The sequence below is a fragment of the Egretta garzetta genome, unplaced genomic scaffold, assembly GCF_000687185.1.
Source record: "Egretta garzetta isolate BGI_Z169 unplaced genomic scaffold, ASM68718v1 scaffold158, whole genome shotgun sequence".
In the NCBI taxonomy this organism is placed as follows: Eukaryota; Metazoa; Chordata; class Aves; order Pelecaniformes; family Ardeidae; genus Egretta; species Egretta garzetta.
The window spans coordinates 2,781,213-2,797,721 of NW_009260430.1; the positions used below are offsets into that span (position 1 = coordinate 2,781,213).

At 43.9% G+C, this 16,509-nt stretch overlaps 1 protein-coding gene across 1 annotated transcript in view; it reads right to left on the reverse strand.

Moving 5' to 3' along the window:
• Positions 1-16,509, reverse strand: part of PHACTR3 (phosphatase and actin regulator 3) — a 54,354-nt gene that overhangs the window by 13,333 nt on the left and 24,512 nt on the right. The gene's annotated exons all lie outside the window — the stretch shown is intronic.

Consider the following 16,509-nt stretch of genomic DNA (forward strand, 5'->3'; position numbering starts at 1 on the left):
GGGGAAATGGCAGCCGGCTCCCTGCATTCCGCTGTTGGGGACTGCGGGCCGGGAAGTGGGGGCCGAGAGACTGAGGCTCTACAGAGGGGATGCTCAAATCTCTTATGTTTAAAGGAAACAAACTCCAGCTAAATATCGACTATCAGCAGACTGCATCGCAGCAGGGGAGCTGGTGTGTGAGCCCAGAGAATGAAGCAGGCACCTGAGATGAAGGAGCCTTTGACAAGGCTAAAAACTGAACCCACTGTGAATGATCATCACAAGCTTTGTGCAAAGGGGATTTTATATTACAGAGCCACAGGCCATTTTGAAGCAAAGCAGAGTCCTGTCTTGTTTCCTGTGATATCAGCAAAGTACCTACACCTGAGTGTGGGCGGTTGCAGGGCTTCACTGGGGGGACCAGCCTGCATCCAGCCTGGCTACCATGCTGCTCTGCAGCTCTTCATGTTGAAGCCTTTTGAAGGTCTGAGGTCAGCATGAGACTCCAGTATCGCTGCGATGTGGACATGGATGTGGATATGGACATGGATATGTGAGTCTTGTGCTTTCTGTTGTTTTTTCACATGGGGATTCACCTCAGTGAGGTGACTATAAGCTCCCCTGGGAGCACTAATGCAGTGCACCACTTTGTTGTGTTGCAGTAATGGTTTCTTTCCAGTTGATTTAAATGTAGATATCTATTTCTTGCTTTTGGGAAAAGCATCCAATTAATACTGTTGTGTTCTTGGGCAGTATTATAATCTAGGTTTGTGTGGTTTTGCACTGTCTGCTGAGGCAGGAGTGCTCCCTCTGAGCACCTGTGTAGGGCCAGCCATTTTTCAAAGGGCCTTGAAACTTTGTTGAAAACTCTCAAGTAACTTGCAGGCAAGTCCTGTCTCTGTCTAGATCCCCCATGGTGTAAATGCATGGACTGTCATCGTTATTGCCACAGCCCTGCCGCTACAGCCATGTGCACTCTTGGTCTCAAAGTATTGCAAGTGCTGAGAGCCTGCACGTGGCATCAAGACATTTGTTTTCTCCATGTGATGTGCACATGGGAATCCTGTGACGTTCACGAGTGCGCCATGCTGGCTCCTAGAGGGCAGTAAATCTATGTGTGTCTGGCTGCTTCCCTTGATGGTACATGTGCAGTGGGTAATTGTAGCAAAACAGGCTGCCCAGGGAGCTAATGAGTACTGCCCCTACCAGCCCCATGGGTGGGGAAGTCTCTGTTGGCTGGTTTGGGGGAGGGGGCTGCAGCCCCCTGCCACAAGAGTCAGGTCTGAGGGACTGATAACTTACGTGTTCGACACATGCACGAGTGCAGACACTGGAGTTGGCTTCAAGGGGAAAACCACTAATTGCTGCTCCCTGCTGGAGCAATGTCACATGTTCATGAGCCCAGTGACTCTCACATGTGCCTGTGACTGCTGATCAGTAGATCAATATTTACTTCACACAGTCAAATTGTCTCCTTCACATTTGAGGGAATTAACGTCTTGGGACCAGCATTACACCAAGGTTGATGGCATTGGACTGTTACAGGTGACTCTGAATCCTCAGCAGTCTGAGGATTTGCATGTCACCAGGATCCCAGGGTCTGCTATCAGATGGGCAATGCATCAGTATGTCCTACAAGCAGGAGACGCTGCCAAGTTCTCTGCCCTCATACTTAACCTTAGCAGTGTCTGCTTTGTCCGTTGTGGGAACTGCACCTCAGCAAAGCCACAGCAAGCTGTGGGCTTGCAGGTACGGGCACTGAATAGCTGATGAGAGACAAATTTGGAACAGGTACAGCCCACCAGTATGCATATGGGGCTAGGCTGACTTCCCGCACCTCAGACAGTCCTTCCTTTCTAGCTCCTCTTACTAATCTGCAGTCTCACCTGCCTGACAGACCCTAGCAAGTGTTCAGCAGAATACAGTGCAAAAAAAGATCGCTTTCCTTGTTCACGGGCTTTCTTACCTGTCTGCAAAATGTATTTCTTAGTTTCCCAAGTATATTTTCTCAGAGAGTCTGTTGCACAGTATCTGTATGTATGATTGTCATAAAACTGAATCTCTTTCGGATTTGTAGCTGAAGGCAAAAGACATACTTTGGAATCCTTTTTCTGCTCTTCCTTAGTTAGGTCCATGTGATTCTGATAATCTTCTGCAAAGGGAGGGGTAGACTGGGTAGGCTTGGACACGTGCATGTGCCCGTGGACTCTGGACTGACAAGTGAGCAATCAATCCAGCCTCCAGTAAGGGAGCTGTAGCCAGCAGCAATTGCATCGATTGTCTCTTGTGACAGGCAGTTTTGCAGATAGAGTCAGGAAGGGGGGTGATGGGGAGGATCCCTCTAGCAGGAGAGCTCCAGCCCAGGCAAAGGGATGAGAAATGGGAGTGCCCTGTGCTGGCTCCTTATAAAGCCGCTTGTGTCTGCTGCCCATCAGGAGGCAAAGGCTCTGCCTCTGAAATTGGCATCTCTATTACCAGAACATCATGTTCAATTCAACAAGAAGTTTATTTTCATCCTTCCTATAAGTAGCTGTGAAGAGGCTGTGTGCCAGGGCTTTGAGTCACCCACACGCTGCACTGTGGCAGTGCAGTACTGCTTGTAATGTACAATTACGGGTAGTAGTAAATCCTTGGTAGGAGGGACTTGCCTTTTACAGTCTGTACAGAATTAGAAGGCAGACACGAAGACACGAACTTGTTTTTACCCCAAGGTAATTCTGGAGCATGTGAAAAGCAGTAGCTGAGTGACATGCTGGCGTTTCCCGTAACAGGGCAAGAGTAGTTGCTGCAATTCTCTGATAGTAGGAGGCTAAAGAGCAGTATGAAAAGGGTGAGTTGGTATGGTAGATTCTGCGAGTTACATTCAGAAACTTTACTGCTTTAAAGTTGTCCGGTATTTGTGCCTATGTTCCTTCATAAGCTACTTTTTGCATCCAAATAAGAAAACTGCCTTTGGGTGTCCAGTAGGAGATACTGGATAAATGCAGAGACTGTATATGTTGCCTTAATTACGTATTTCATTCATTTGTTTGGCCTTTAGTTCTGTCTGGATTTTCAAGGCTGCAAATCAGCAAGAGTTCAGTTGTCACTCATCTCTCAGGCAATTACAGTTGTCCATCGTTATAATTTCTATGATAGAAGCCCTGCAAATGGGGAGTTCAGATTTCAGTTGGAATAAAAACTACATGCTTGCCCAGCGTGACCCTTGTATCGTAACCCACTGTCCCTGAACGACCTACATCCTTGTGACAGGTTTGCTATTGCAGAGTGTCACTTAGCGATAAGCACTGTGTGGGCTGAAATACACCAGCAGAGCCAGGCTCTAATTATGTGAGAGGCTTCAGATGGAGAAGGCTTTACGGTAATCGCTGTTTTCACCACCAGTGAAAGCCCCGCTGCCTTTGACCTTTGGTTTCCTGGTTTTCTCAATGTGTGAGGAAGAAAGGCCAGGCACAGCCGGAGAGCAGAGCCTGTCTCTCAGTTCAAAGGCCTGCTGCAAAGTTCAGTGAAGATGCTGAGCTTCCTTCAGTCACCTTCAGGAGGCTTTTGCTTTCGTACCTCTCTCAACATGCAGTTAAAGACTCTCAGATGATGTTGTGGCACATTCCAGGAACAACGTAATGTAAGGGTTTTCATTTTCAGTTGAGCTGTTAGTTAATATACAAGAACTAACACACCTACATTTCAGAACAGGAGCTTTTCCTCTCCCTCCCATCTGCTCCCCTACTCTGTGGTTTAACAGAGCTGATAGATAGTGGACCTGCACTGTTTGTAATAGAATTACAATATTTAGTTATCAGGGTGACAAAAGTACAACTGATTATTCAGCCAAAGACATTCTCTGAGTTTGTAGTTCGATCAGTGTTTCTTTTGGTAGCAATGTCAGCGTGAGCAGCACTACCACTTGCTCTTGCTTCTGCTTTGCCTTGCAGCTGGGCAAGGAACTGGTTTGGGGAATACATTCAAGCTAAGAATAGCTCAGCAAGAAAAACTGCTGAAAGAACACACTGGACTAGATGACCTCTAGGGGTCCCTTCCAACCCAAAACATTCTATGATTCTTCAAAATAACAGTGCAAGTGGTTCAGACTCCCAGCACAACTCCTCTGCTGAAGGCTGATGGGGGCTCAAGGCTGTGTATGAAAATGTATGTTGAAGGGTCTTCCAACTGAAACCACATGCTGCTTATGATCTAGGTCACACTGTGCAGGTCACTGAAAATGGTGAAGAGTGTTTCATTGCAAAGCAATAGATTTTTTATTATTATTGTTTTATTTTCTCCAAAGCAGGAGTAAAACCCTGGAGCCCTGTGTTCCCACAGAAAGAAAAAAAAAAAAAGCGATGTTGCGTATCTCATATTTGGGCAAATTGAGAACATTGTGGATTTGGTGCTTCAGGACAAGCAAACAAAAGGAATTATGTAAATCCCAGGGGTTTAGTTCTATCCTGTTATGTATGTATTACCAGTATATTATTTTAAATAAAGACATCTGCCACTGCTGAAGTGATACTAAAATCAACTCTGATAGCAACTGCTTGACCAACAGCAGGGAGTCTGCAAGTCAATCACTAGTAGACCAGAAGCAAGTCTTAGCCCAGTGGTGGGGACTGCCACTTTACTGAGGCTTTCCAAAACTCCTAGTGGAACAGCTGCATACTCCTGGGTGCTTATTGAGTAATGATATGTACAAAAAGAAAAAAAAGAAAAAAAAAAGAAAAAATTAGCTAGGTTTTAACTTCCCTGTGTAAATGATACCTAATACAATGCTTGTTCTTGGTCTCCTCTAGTGAGGCTGAGGCTAGGTTGCCAGCCTCCTTGAGCCCTGTAAGTACCTAAAGGGGGCCTATAGGAAAGATGGGGAACGTCTTTTTAGTAGGGCCAGCTGTGTTAGGACAAGGGGAAATGGTTTTAAACTAGAACAGGGTAGGTTCAGGCTAGAGGTAAGGAAGAAATTTTTTACAATGAGGGTGGTAAAACACTGGAACAGGTTGCCCAGAGAGGTAGTGGAGGCCCCATCCCTGGGAACATTCAAGGCCAGGTTGGATGGGGCTCTGAGCAATCTGATCTAGTTAGCAGTGTCCCTGCTCACTGCAGGGGGGTTGGACTAGATGACCTCTGGGGGTCCCTTCCAACCCTAAACATTCTATGATTCTATGATTCTATGAAATGTCTGTAGGCTCATGACTCAACTTCGTGGGCAGCCAGGAATGCAATTCCAGCCACCACAGTCAGAGGGAACAGGGACAGGAGGACAGAAAGCCATGTCAGTTTGGACTGTAGTACTAGCTACATTTCAGAGTCTGTCAAATAGAGATACTGTACATGGATGGAAGTGTCCCAAAATGTCCTGAATTCAGCTAGGATGCTCACTGTTGCACAGCTAGTGTTAAGAACCTGCAATACTGTCCACTTAGCCTATAAACAGTTGCCCCTACCAACAGATGCCGCTGCAATGTACAACTGTGGGCTTTGGGTCACTGGAAGAAACCACAGCTGGATTTGCAGGGAGCAGGCAAAGAAATATTGGTATGCATAGTTTGTCAGCCTGCCTCTGCTGACTATACATAAATTCTCCACCCCCTCATTTAATGCAAAATGGTTCGAGAGTGGCCATTCTTGCCATGGATAGAAGCTGTTGAGAATTTCCCCACGTAATGTGAGCTCTGGAGAATATACTTCTGTTCCCTGTAACCTGTATTTGTATATAAAGGACGCTTTGGCATTCTGCAAAGTCTGTGAAGTGCCAAATGCACATCTGTAGGCATATTTGCCATTGCAAAGTGTCGCATAAAGCAACAGCAAGGATTTACCCTGGTGCTGGTGATACCAACCTGTGTGAGCTTACTCACCCAGCGGCTTCAGACCCTAAGAGGCAAGGGCATGCCATTGCACTTTCCAAACTGATTGCAACGTCAGGCTTTATGCCAAGGGATAGCTTTTTTAATCACTGAAGTAAATCAAGGAAAATGCAGCGTGCTCTTGGCTTTGTGTAATCCCTAAAGAAAAAACTAAATGGTAGTGATTCCTAAAGTTGCAAATGCTTCTGGGATAGACAGTCCCTGCTGGGACCATACGTATGACTGCACGCCTGCTATCCAGTTGCAGGAATCTCTCTGGGAATGCTCTCCCTGGCAACACAAGTACTTTCTGGTTCTCTTCTGTCACTCATCCACGCAGCATCTCCAAAAGGATGGGATATCCCTGCCTTCAGATAGCAGATCACCATCTGTTGTACTACTTGCTGTTTCTCTCACGCATGCTATTGTTAGCCCAGTGTTTTTCAGCACAGAGCTAGACCAACAGCTTGCCCTCATGCTGTCGTTAGCCAAGGCTGGCCAGGGCCACACGGCCTTGCATGCTCTGAATGATGCTTCTTTACTACATTCCCATGTATTTTATTTTAATACTTTGCTTTTTTCAGAATTTCTCTTGAGGTTATCTGTTGATTTTCAATTCAAAGAACAAAAAAAAGTCCTGCTATCAGCATGCAGACTGAAATGAAAAATTCCATTGACAACTCAAAGATGTGGCCCAAGCACTCTGTGAGTCCCCCGGTTGCAATGATAGGAATAATTTTCTGGTTTGTAGTTATTTCACCCGCAGCTTTGCAGAGCACTATGAGATCTACTCTATATGGTTATCTCTATTGTACAGAATAGGAAAAAATGGCAAAGTGTCTTGTCTGGAAAGCCAGACTTGCAGACCCTCCAGGGATTTATTCACTTCCCACTGCAAATAGTATTTTAGTGATTCTGTTTTTCTTTGGTTTTAAATTGGGCTGTGTGAGGAGTATGACTTGTCACTTGATGCTACAAAGCATGACACTGTGCGTTACAGACAAGCTAACTTAAATGAAAATGCAGGGAGGATTTGAATTTTAAAATGCCATCCTCGTATTCTGTCTGCTCTTCCCCAAAGCTTTTTGGGACCCTCCTTATTTCCATTTAGGATCCTGTGTTTAATTATGGTGGTGTAAATCCAAATAGAGGTTGCTGGCAAATTTCAGTCAGGACAGAAATTTCTGAGCTTTTGAAATCTGGGTTCTTCAGGTGAATAAAATGTAAGAATGTAATTATGTGACATTTCCAAGTGACCTGAGCATTTAGTTTTGACACTACTGCTATGATTTCTTGTGGTACAACATACCCTGTCTTTTACTGTCAAAGTGCATGGCTGCAAAAGAAAACCTTTGTGAGGTCTCCGTGTTCTCAGGAAAGGATTCAATTTACTGCACCCATGCCTCCTTACAGTTGCCTTCTGTCTGCTGTCTGACTGCTAGGATAGGGGGACGCGAAGCAGAGCAATGCAAGGTCGCAGTGACTTCATCAAAGCTAGGACAGGGCCTCTCTGCAAATGACCTCCATCATACACTGGTTTTCTATGCTTTTGTAACGTGTTTTTTTTCATTGCAGCTGATGCACAGCAAGTAACAGGTAATGCTGCATTTGAGTGCTGAGCCTTTAGTCCTCTAGAAAGTCTTGCTAACCCCGAGCTTTCTGCTTTGATCATCCTTCTAGACCTAAGCTTGGTATTTCCACATGCCTGTCATTCTCCGTTATCTTTTCCCTTTATGTTGTAAACAGGCTGCAAAAAGATTTCTTTAAACTTAATTGCATGATGCCTATAAATATAACTTTCCTTACCACATTAGTACTGGTTTGTTTAACCTTTTCTTGAGAAGGAGGATTTTTCCCCCGTTGGGCGGTATTTGGAAGTACTGTAGCCACTCCCCCTTGATAATTATCATAATAAGGCTGCAGTGTAGCCTGGCCAGAATATGGCTTTTGCAGACACCCTCAAATTAGCCTGATCTCTTTGCAATAGACCAGCTGCTATCTGGAGAGACTGTTGTGAGATCCTGGCTTTTTTTTTTTTTTTAGTATGATTTCTGAAAACTTAATGAAGTATTAATTCATTCAGAATATAATTTGCTTAATGAATATCATCATCTCAAGCAAATGACAATGGCTGTTCATCTGCAAGCCATGTAGCCTTGATTTTGAGGGCTTTTCTTCAATGGTGAGGCACTCATGTTTTTATTCTGGTGTTTGTCTCTTGGCTGAGTAGTATTTTGCATAGTTTTAACCAAAGAAAATAACTGTCACATCTTTGTACAACAGTGGACTAAACTAGATTGAAATAACCTGTTTCTAATGTGATTTGAGACTCAGATTTTACCAACATGCCTTGATACGGTCCTCTGTGTAAGTGGACTTTCAGCAGAAAGAGGTCCTCAACCTTCAAAGGTGGCATCTGTTTCTTTTTCGTGTCACTGGATAAATACTTGACCATGGACTGATAAATCTGGGAGTCCTTTTTTTGTCTTTTGGTGTGTTACATGTGACAGCTAAAGAAAAAGATTGAAAATGAGAGCGCTTTCTAGGGAAAAAAACCACTCTCCAGAGTCTGGAGAGGTCAAGGAAGTGTGCTGGCCACTTTGATGAGTTAATTATCCTGAAAAACAGATACCGAAGGAAACTTGCAGTGCTGTGTTTGACCCAAGTAGCTCCCAAGCTAACAAATAAACAGGAAAACCCCCACAAGACCTGATTATAGAGCTGCAGCTTGCCAGGTGGGCACAGGCAATGGAATCAAAAAGATGTAGCTAGAACTACATTTTAATAATTGATATGACTGTACAATATTTATTAAGGTGTGTTTGGTTAAAAACAATGACCTTCTGTTCTGACCTGTTTTCTCACCTTCCCCCCCTCCCCCTATTTATTTCCTGCATTTTCCACCCCCCTCACCTTCTCTAAGGTTATTTCAAAAATATAGAAACTGTTCTAGACTGACCCAGTTTTTCTACATGAAAGCAGCAAGCCCAAACCTCTGATTCCTGGCAAAAATTAAGGTCTTGAATGAACCAAGCTAGAGAAGTTGTGCTCAGAGCTGCAGGAGGAGGAAACTGTAGTAACTCTTCACAGTATTTGGAGGGCCAGCAACTGCACTGCATTCATTGCAATTTCCTTGGGTCACGTGTGGTGAGCCAGTTCTTGGCGCAGAGTCCAAAAGCATGCTCGAGTTCACGCAAAGGTGCAGATGACTCATCTGGCAACACTGCCCCATAAATCAGTGATAACATACGGCCCGTGCTGCTAGCCATGTGCCCTCCAGGTATGGTGCGTGCAAATGGGAGCTTTGTCGTCTTCCCTTCCCCAGTCTAAAAGCCACGCTACAAATTTTGTGGAAGTGAATTCTGTCCACTTTGGTATTCTGCAGGCCATTCACAGCAACACTTATGGTGAAACTCATTTATATCCAGTCTGCCTATAAAGTTGGCTAGGTTTAGAAAGGGGGCTGGGGGAGATAACCAACACAAAACCAAAACTACCCTTTTGTTCTTATATGCTTTCAAGTGGCAAGTCTGAAACTGGGTATGATAAAACCGGAAAACATGCAGCCAAACTCCCTGCTGGCTGAGATTTTGCTTACACCAGTTTCTTTCAGATAGATACACACTGTCCATCCCATCTTGCTTCTCGTTCAACTACAGTGAAGTAAATGCTTGGCATTAAGTGCATAAAACATTTTTAAAAACAAAAAAACCTAATCCTAAGTAATCTCAGCAACACAGCAACCATCCCCATAAATGGTGAGGGCTGCCACGGTGGATGCCTGAATCCCTGCTCACAGGGATCACCTTGTTCTGGTCACGTTTTTGTCATAAAACAGCACAAATGGCTGTGACAACCAAAGCACCTTACTGTGGTCCCTATCAATTAAGCTGTGCAAATTAAATTAAAGTAATTTCTTTCTGTAATTACTTGTGCTGCAGATCCAAACTAGCTTAAAGACCCGCATCATAATCCAGTGTAAGGTGAAGCATTACAGAGAATTATTGGCTTTCTGGAGATTCCCACTTTGGTTTATGACTGCTTGTCACTTTACAGGGCTAGGGCCCAGATCTTCAGGCATGTGTGGATGCCCAATTTCTGAGAGAGGATCTGAGCCTGAACACATGCTGCTATTTGTAGGCAGTTTGGCAGGACAAAACAAGGGCGCTATTTTTTTCCCTAAAATGTTTTTTCCTTATTTAATTACACTTGCCTTAGCAGTTTTCCTGCAAGTTTATTTACATAATTATGCTCCCTTGTGATACATTACAGCTTTCTGAACCCTGATTTTTTTGTTTCTAGTTTCACATGTGCCACTTACGCTACAAGACCTATTTGAGGAATTGACTCTGTGTCCCAGAAAAGGCCCAGGATATTCCTCTGTGTGTCTACGCCTGCTGCTCTGCTCTTCCCTTCCCTGCTGTGCATTGACCTGCTGCCCTTGCCTTCACTGTGCCGTGGAAAACATGTCTGATTATGAATTCCCAGCACTGGAGCCAGAGAAGTAGAACAGAGCAATGTGAGGAGTTAGGGTCTTCCCAGAAGACAATCCCTCATCAGCTATGCCCCAGACATATGAAACTTTTTCTTGTCCCTGGGCAGAAGTGATTGCCCTTTGAAATGACACTTCCCCATGTTTGCACGAAGTAATAATAATACCCAACATTTTCAATAGGAGGTGCGTGCTGAATCTTTACCAATACAAAGCTGCCCTGGGAGCAGCTTTGAGTAATGTGCACGTTGTTCAAATCAAAAACTAACATGCAGGACTAAGTCCTCTCTTGCAACCATTTAAAAATTAATTAGTGTGTTCAAAAATTTTTGCCAAACATGCTGTGGGCTGGTCTGAGACACCAAATTGCTCTTTCTGGTTCAGTTGCAGATCATGACTCTTGCCCAGAGCCAGGGTGCTCCATAATTAATTGTGCATGCACTGTGCTTCATTACTGAAGCGAGCACCTCTGGTTAAAGGACTTCTGTCCAGAGGGTCTGTTATGATCACACACTGAGGGCAGATAGGTTTCTCACTTACTGACCAGGGATTCACATTTGTGAAGTTCATTCTATTTTTGCAAGTGAAAGGGAACAAAGGCTACCGATCTCAAGAGCTCTTCAGTCCTTAAGAGAAAGGGACAGGGTAGTCAAGGTATGGCATGTACAGATGTACTTGAACCTCTTCTAATAAACTTATTTGAGCTGCACTGCAGCTCCTTGGACCTGAAAAGCCCTGTAAACTGGAGGCTAAACTGACTCATTGCTTGGAGATGCTAAACAAAACTTGGGCTTTCTACCTTTCCTCCTGATTTTTATCCTTGAAGACTGTCTCAGAGTAACTCTGGCAGCAGACACTAAACCTCAGCCCCCTTGGCTGTAAGGCCAGTGCTGTCTGTCACTGGGCACCTAAGAGGGTTTCCAACTGTGTGTCGCTGCCTGACACCAAGGAAGGGCATGGGGAATATTAATGACTATGGGATCCAGGCATCTAAATCCTGGAGGCAGCTCCAAAAGCTCTCAGCTATCGCTTGCACCTTCCCCATTCTTCCAATTCTTCCCACCTATCCCCTGCAATATTTTTCTTTTCTGTAGCCTGAAAAACCGAGCCCATAATGGAAAAGGGACAAAATATGAAAAAAAATCCCAAATCCTCTCACAGCACCAGGTTTAAAAAGCACTCGGGTGCTGTTCAAGCTGTTAATAAAATACTGAAGCCACATGCAAATCTCCACAGCAACCCCCAGCCTGTCCCTGCTGCCAGCATCTCATCTCGCTGTCTAGTGCAGAGCAAGGAGAATGGGAGACTCCCTCGGCTTACACACACGCCCACAGCATTAAACTGTAGCTCTATATATAGCTCCCGTCTCATGCGGGGAGCTGAGGCTTTCAGAGACGCCCACGCTGTGCTGGCTGGGGTTATTTTTAGCGTCGGTGACAAGGTTACCTGGATGATTCCTGCCAAATAAGAACAAAATGCATTAAACTGTACACAGCTAATTAGCTGTGTGACAGCTGATCTTTTCTCTGTGCCTGCCCCTGCCTTTCTGTCTCTGGAATAAATCTGTGTCAAGTCTTCCCAGCCTTCTGAAATCAGGGCAGTTCCCCGATTTCTAGTTCAGCGAGTGGGAGTTTGAGCACAGTCCGAGCTTCAACAAAAAAAATCTTGATAATCTCCAGCTGAATTTATGCTAGTCTCTAAATGGGCTCAGTTCAGTATCTACTTAATTTCTTCATTAGGGCTACTAGTAGTTTGGAGACCCCCCCACCCACCCTTTTTTTGGTCAAAATCAAATAAAATATTCCCCAAAGTTCTGTGGATTCAATCCAGATTCCCACTGAATCTCGGCTGGGAGGGCCAACGCCTTTTCAGTGAGCAAAGCTGCACTGAGATGTTTCAGTGAGGAAGTGGCACTGGACACGCCGTTCTTGGGAAATGGGGCACAGCTTTTGTTTCGTCAATAGGTAAAATTTTCCTTTTATGATTGCTCTGCATTGAACTGTCACGCTCTATGCTTTTAGGCTGCAAATCTGAAGTGCTGTTTGCTTGGTATTGTTCTATCTCCAGCAGCACTGTGAACTTCACGCTCTGTTACGTGAGGCTGAGGTACAAACCAGGGTCTAATCTGAGTGGGCACTTAGCCATGTCTGCAGTTTCTGGGCAAGTCAACTTGAAAATGCCTCTCCAAGAACTTCAGGGCAGCTCTAGAACTACAGATTTCCAGATGTGGTAAAGTACTGAATAAAGATACCTCCTTTTTTGCTTTACACTGCTAAGAAACCTTGCCCCAGCACGATCCACTTACCCATGCCAAGATTTTCAATGTGGTAAAGATCAGTTTTAGGTGTTCAAGTTTTGGTTCCACTCCGTGTCCACAAAACCATCATTCTTCCTGTCTGACTCCTTTGATGCCCACACTTCTGTATCTGAATTCCTGTCTCCATAATCTTTTAAGTGCCACTTAATGCATCGTGCCTACTTATGCAAATATCCGAGGAGGTGAAACAGAACATGAAGTGAAAATTACAAGTATAATCTTTTCCGGGAATTCATGTTTTCACTGAAACATTAAGTAATAACGGAGTGTCTTTTAACTGTGGTTATACAAGGCATACTTGAGAAGTACCAGCCACCCAGGCAGTTCAAACATTAACTTTCTAAACAGTCAGATATCAAATTTAATTAAACAACCTTTTCCTGCGTCACTCTTCAGTCTAGCAACTATTTTACTCCCCCAGGTTTCAGCTTAAACCCCTTAGAACAAAGTGAGTCTGTAAGGCAGAAAGCAGTTATTGCAAATAATCGTACTTGCAAATGTCTTTTCTGCCTCTTGACACAAAGAGCTCTCAATTCGCTGAATTCCATTGAGGGCTTATTATCTGCACTCCGAACACATCACAGTGGGAACCAAGACCCGTTGGGACCCCTGTTGCCTAATGCACAGTAGAATATGGCAAGTGCACACCACGGCCTGGGGCACTGGGGATGCATGAATTAGTAAGAGAAACACTACTGGAAAGGGAAATCTGGGGAAAATAGAATACTGCCATTTGGATGGAGGAGGAGGAGGGAGAAGTGCATGTTTCCACGGCAACAAGTGGTAGACTAAATTGGCTGGGAGCACGAAATACGGGAAATACACTTCTCAGAAGCAGCAATGCACAAAAATGAATACTTGAATCTGTACTCATGCTACTGTCAGTCAATAATAAACCTGAAGTCAGTGGACTTGCACTGCCATAAAAGTAGAATCAGGCCCAAAAGATATAACAGAATTCCTGTCTCTCTTTTGAGATGGAATGAGTGGGAAAGTGAAGAAAAATAGGGATTTTAACTTTGACTGCATAAACACTCATCAGCATGATAGCAGAGGTGGTTTTCTCAGCAGGTTCACAACTACTGTTGAAATGTATTACAATCAGAACCATTTAAAAAATACAGCGATTTTAAGAAAACATTATTCTTTTGTCTCCCCATTTTTGAAGTTACCTAGGCACTATTATTGGGTATATTTTGCACATTGTATATGACAGCACAGCTTTCCCTCCAGAGTACAGAGCTAGGATTTCTTAGCTGTGGGACTGAGGCAATTTGCTAGACAGCTATAGACTATCAAATCCCTACAAACATGCTGAAAAATATTAATCTTGAAAGCAACTGCCTGTTTACTTGCCATTCTTATGCAGACAGCCACTGAATCTGCCTGTACTGTTCTTTTGTGCTAAAGTACAGGTCTATAGCCCGATGGTACATGTGGATTCATAACTGAGCCGGCAAGTCCCATTGCTGTTATCAAAGTGTTGCTAGTACAGCAGCAGCAGCAGCAATGTCCTCTTATCTGCATAGATAGTGGCAAAATCATACAGAAAACAAACATTTTTATTGGATCCCACTTCCCGGTCAGTGCTGCACACCTGAACACTTAGCAGTATGTTCCTTAGCTGTAAACTTCCAAGTTGTCACAAAGAGACTATGCTGCACAAGTACCAGTAAAATAAGTGGATTTAAAGACCTCAAAATTTCATACAGGATTTTCATTCTGCCCAGTCTGGTTACATTTCCACACTACTGCCACATGTTTGCTCTGAGTGAGGACTCTGGGTTGGTCTGGGTTTTGTGGGGTGAGACCTAGTCAGAAACTCCAGAGGGATATCTCTAGGGCTTTGACTCTTTGACCTTTGCCAGTACACATAATTACTACTCTTTTTTTTCTCTGTTTTTTTTTTTTTTTTTTTGGACATGTACTTACTTATCCTGGTGTAAATATTTTCCTGCATGCATCCACCACCTGAGCTTGTTTGCACGGTCATGTTCTATTCTGGTAGATGAGTTAAGAGCAGAGCTGAGCTCTGCCAGTGCACATATGTGCTGGAAGTTGTGTGGGAGATTGCTCCCAATCTGTTTTGCCATTCCTGGCTATTCCAGCAATCTCTCCACCGTCTGTTCCCTGAAATGCACTGAATCTTCCACGTTCCAGGAAGAAGGGGCTAAATGCAAGTCTGTCTTCCAGCACTTGGAACAAAGATGGCTTTTAGCCATCCTTTAGACATTACCAATGAGACCAATAGCCTGCACCACAGATTGCTCTGTAAGACCACAGCAGACAGTATGGAGGCTTCCTTCTCTGCATTTACCTATAGACACTACGTTTCCTAGCTTCTAGTAATGAGCAGCCCTTTTTTTCACTAGTAGAGCAGTTTCCTTTTTAAGTCCTTGTACTGACACTTGACTTTAGGTACGCCTCCTTTAAAATAATTCTTCAGGCTCATTAGTAAGCAAGCTACATGGTAAATGAAAAGAAAGGGATAAATCTTCTAGTTATACCACCTGAAGCTGTAACTTCATTTGACCTTTGGCACTAAGAGAAGTCAGGCTGTATTGAAAAGAGATGTGACCTAGGCATTTCAGCAATATGAGGCTGGATATGAGATAATCTTCTCACTCAGTGAATACTCTGTGATGGTCCAACTTGGTTTTAGGGATGGAGTGGGGTGGAAACCATTATTTGCGTATTTTAGAGCCATAAAATAAGTCTCCTGACCTATGAAGACATTTCATGAGCAATAGACTGGCCAAAATACTGGAATAACAGTATCAGAGTGCAGCTTGTAATATTTCTCTGAAATGAATACACAAGGCTTTGCAAGGTCAAGATTATCAAGGCCACAGTCAAGGTCCATGATGCTTTCCTTTCTAAGACGATGGGTATTAAAGTGGCACACCTATGACTTCTGCCTGTAACTCTTGGAACTTAATGTAAATTGTAATGTGATATTTTCTACTTGTATGGGATGTACATGGTTTTTGTGTCAGGGACTGTCATCTGCTCTGTCTTGTGCTGTCACTGGCACAATGCGCCGTTATCCTTTGGGTGTAAAGCACTACCATGCTACAAAGCATAACCAGCAACCACTGAGGCTGGAGGAAGGTGATTATTCCATCTCCAGCATTGCAGGAGCATCATGAAGTGCACCCAAATCTCATCTCAGCAGCTTGTTTCTTAGCTGAGAGCAAGTGTGGTGATGGCAGTGATGTTTTCCTCTGTAAACTCTGGTCCATTAGGACTTGTGCTCTGATCCATATGTGTGTTTCTCATTCCCTGTCCCCTGAGGTAAAGTTTAATCAAATGCACACACATGAATGAGCTAGCCTAAATATCAATAAATGTTTCTTTCAGGAGAGGCTTGAGATACTTAATATTTAATAAGCCTTGAAAATGAACTTCTGTTCACGTTTCTCATTTTGATTCCAAGCATTTTGGCGGCAAGCAGTGCTCACTGTCCCAGCGTGGGCAGGCGCAGCACAGATTATTTGACAATCCACTTTGTCTCATCTAAAATATTCATGTTTGCAGATATCTAAATGTAGCTCTTAAAAAAAATACATAGAAAAACCAAACGGTGCAGCCTGAGCCTAAATGTTACCTTAAATCCTTGCTTTAGGCTGCACACCACAGCAATGCTATTTCTCTCATAGCTCTACCCTGTTGCCCTGGTTACTGATCAAAACCAGACCATCCCTGCCGTCCCTGCGGCTGGACTTACACAAACATGTGTAAGCAATGTGAGCGCAATGCTTCTTCCTCGAAGCAGAAATACAGCCACCAATCCATACAGCAGCTTTCCCTTATTCATGTAAATATGCAGCTGTAACAATGGCCTTTATCCTCAAATTCAGCTAGCAGTGACAAAGCAAAATCAG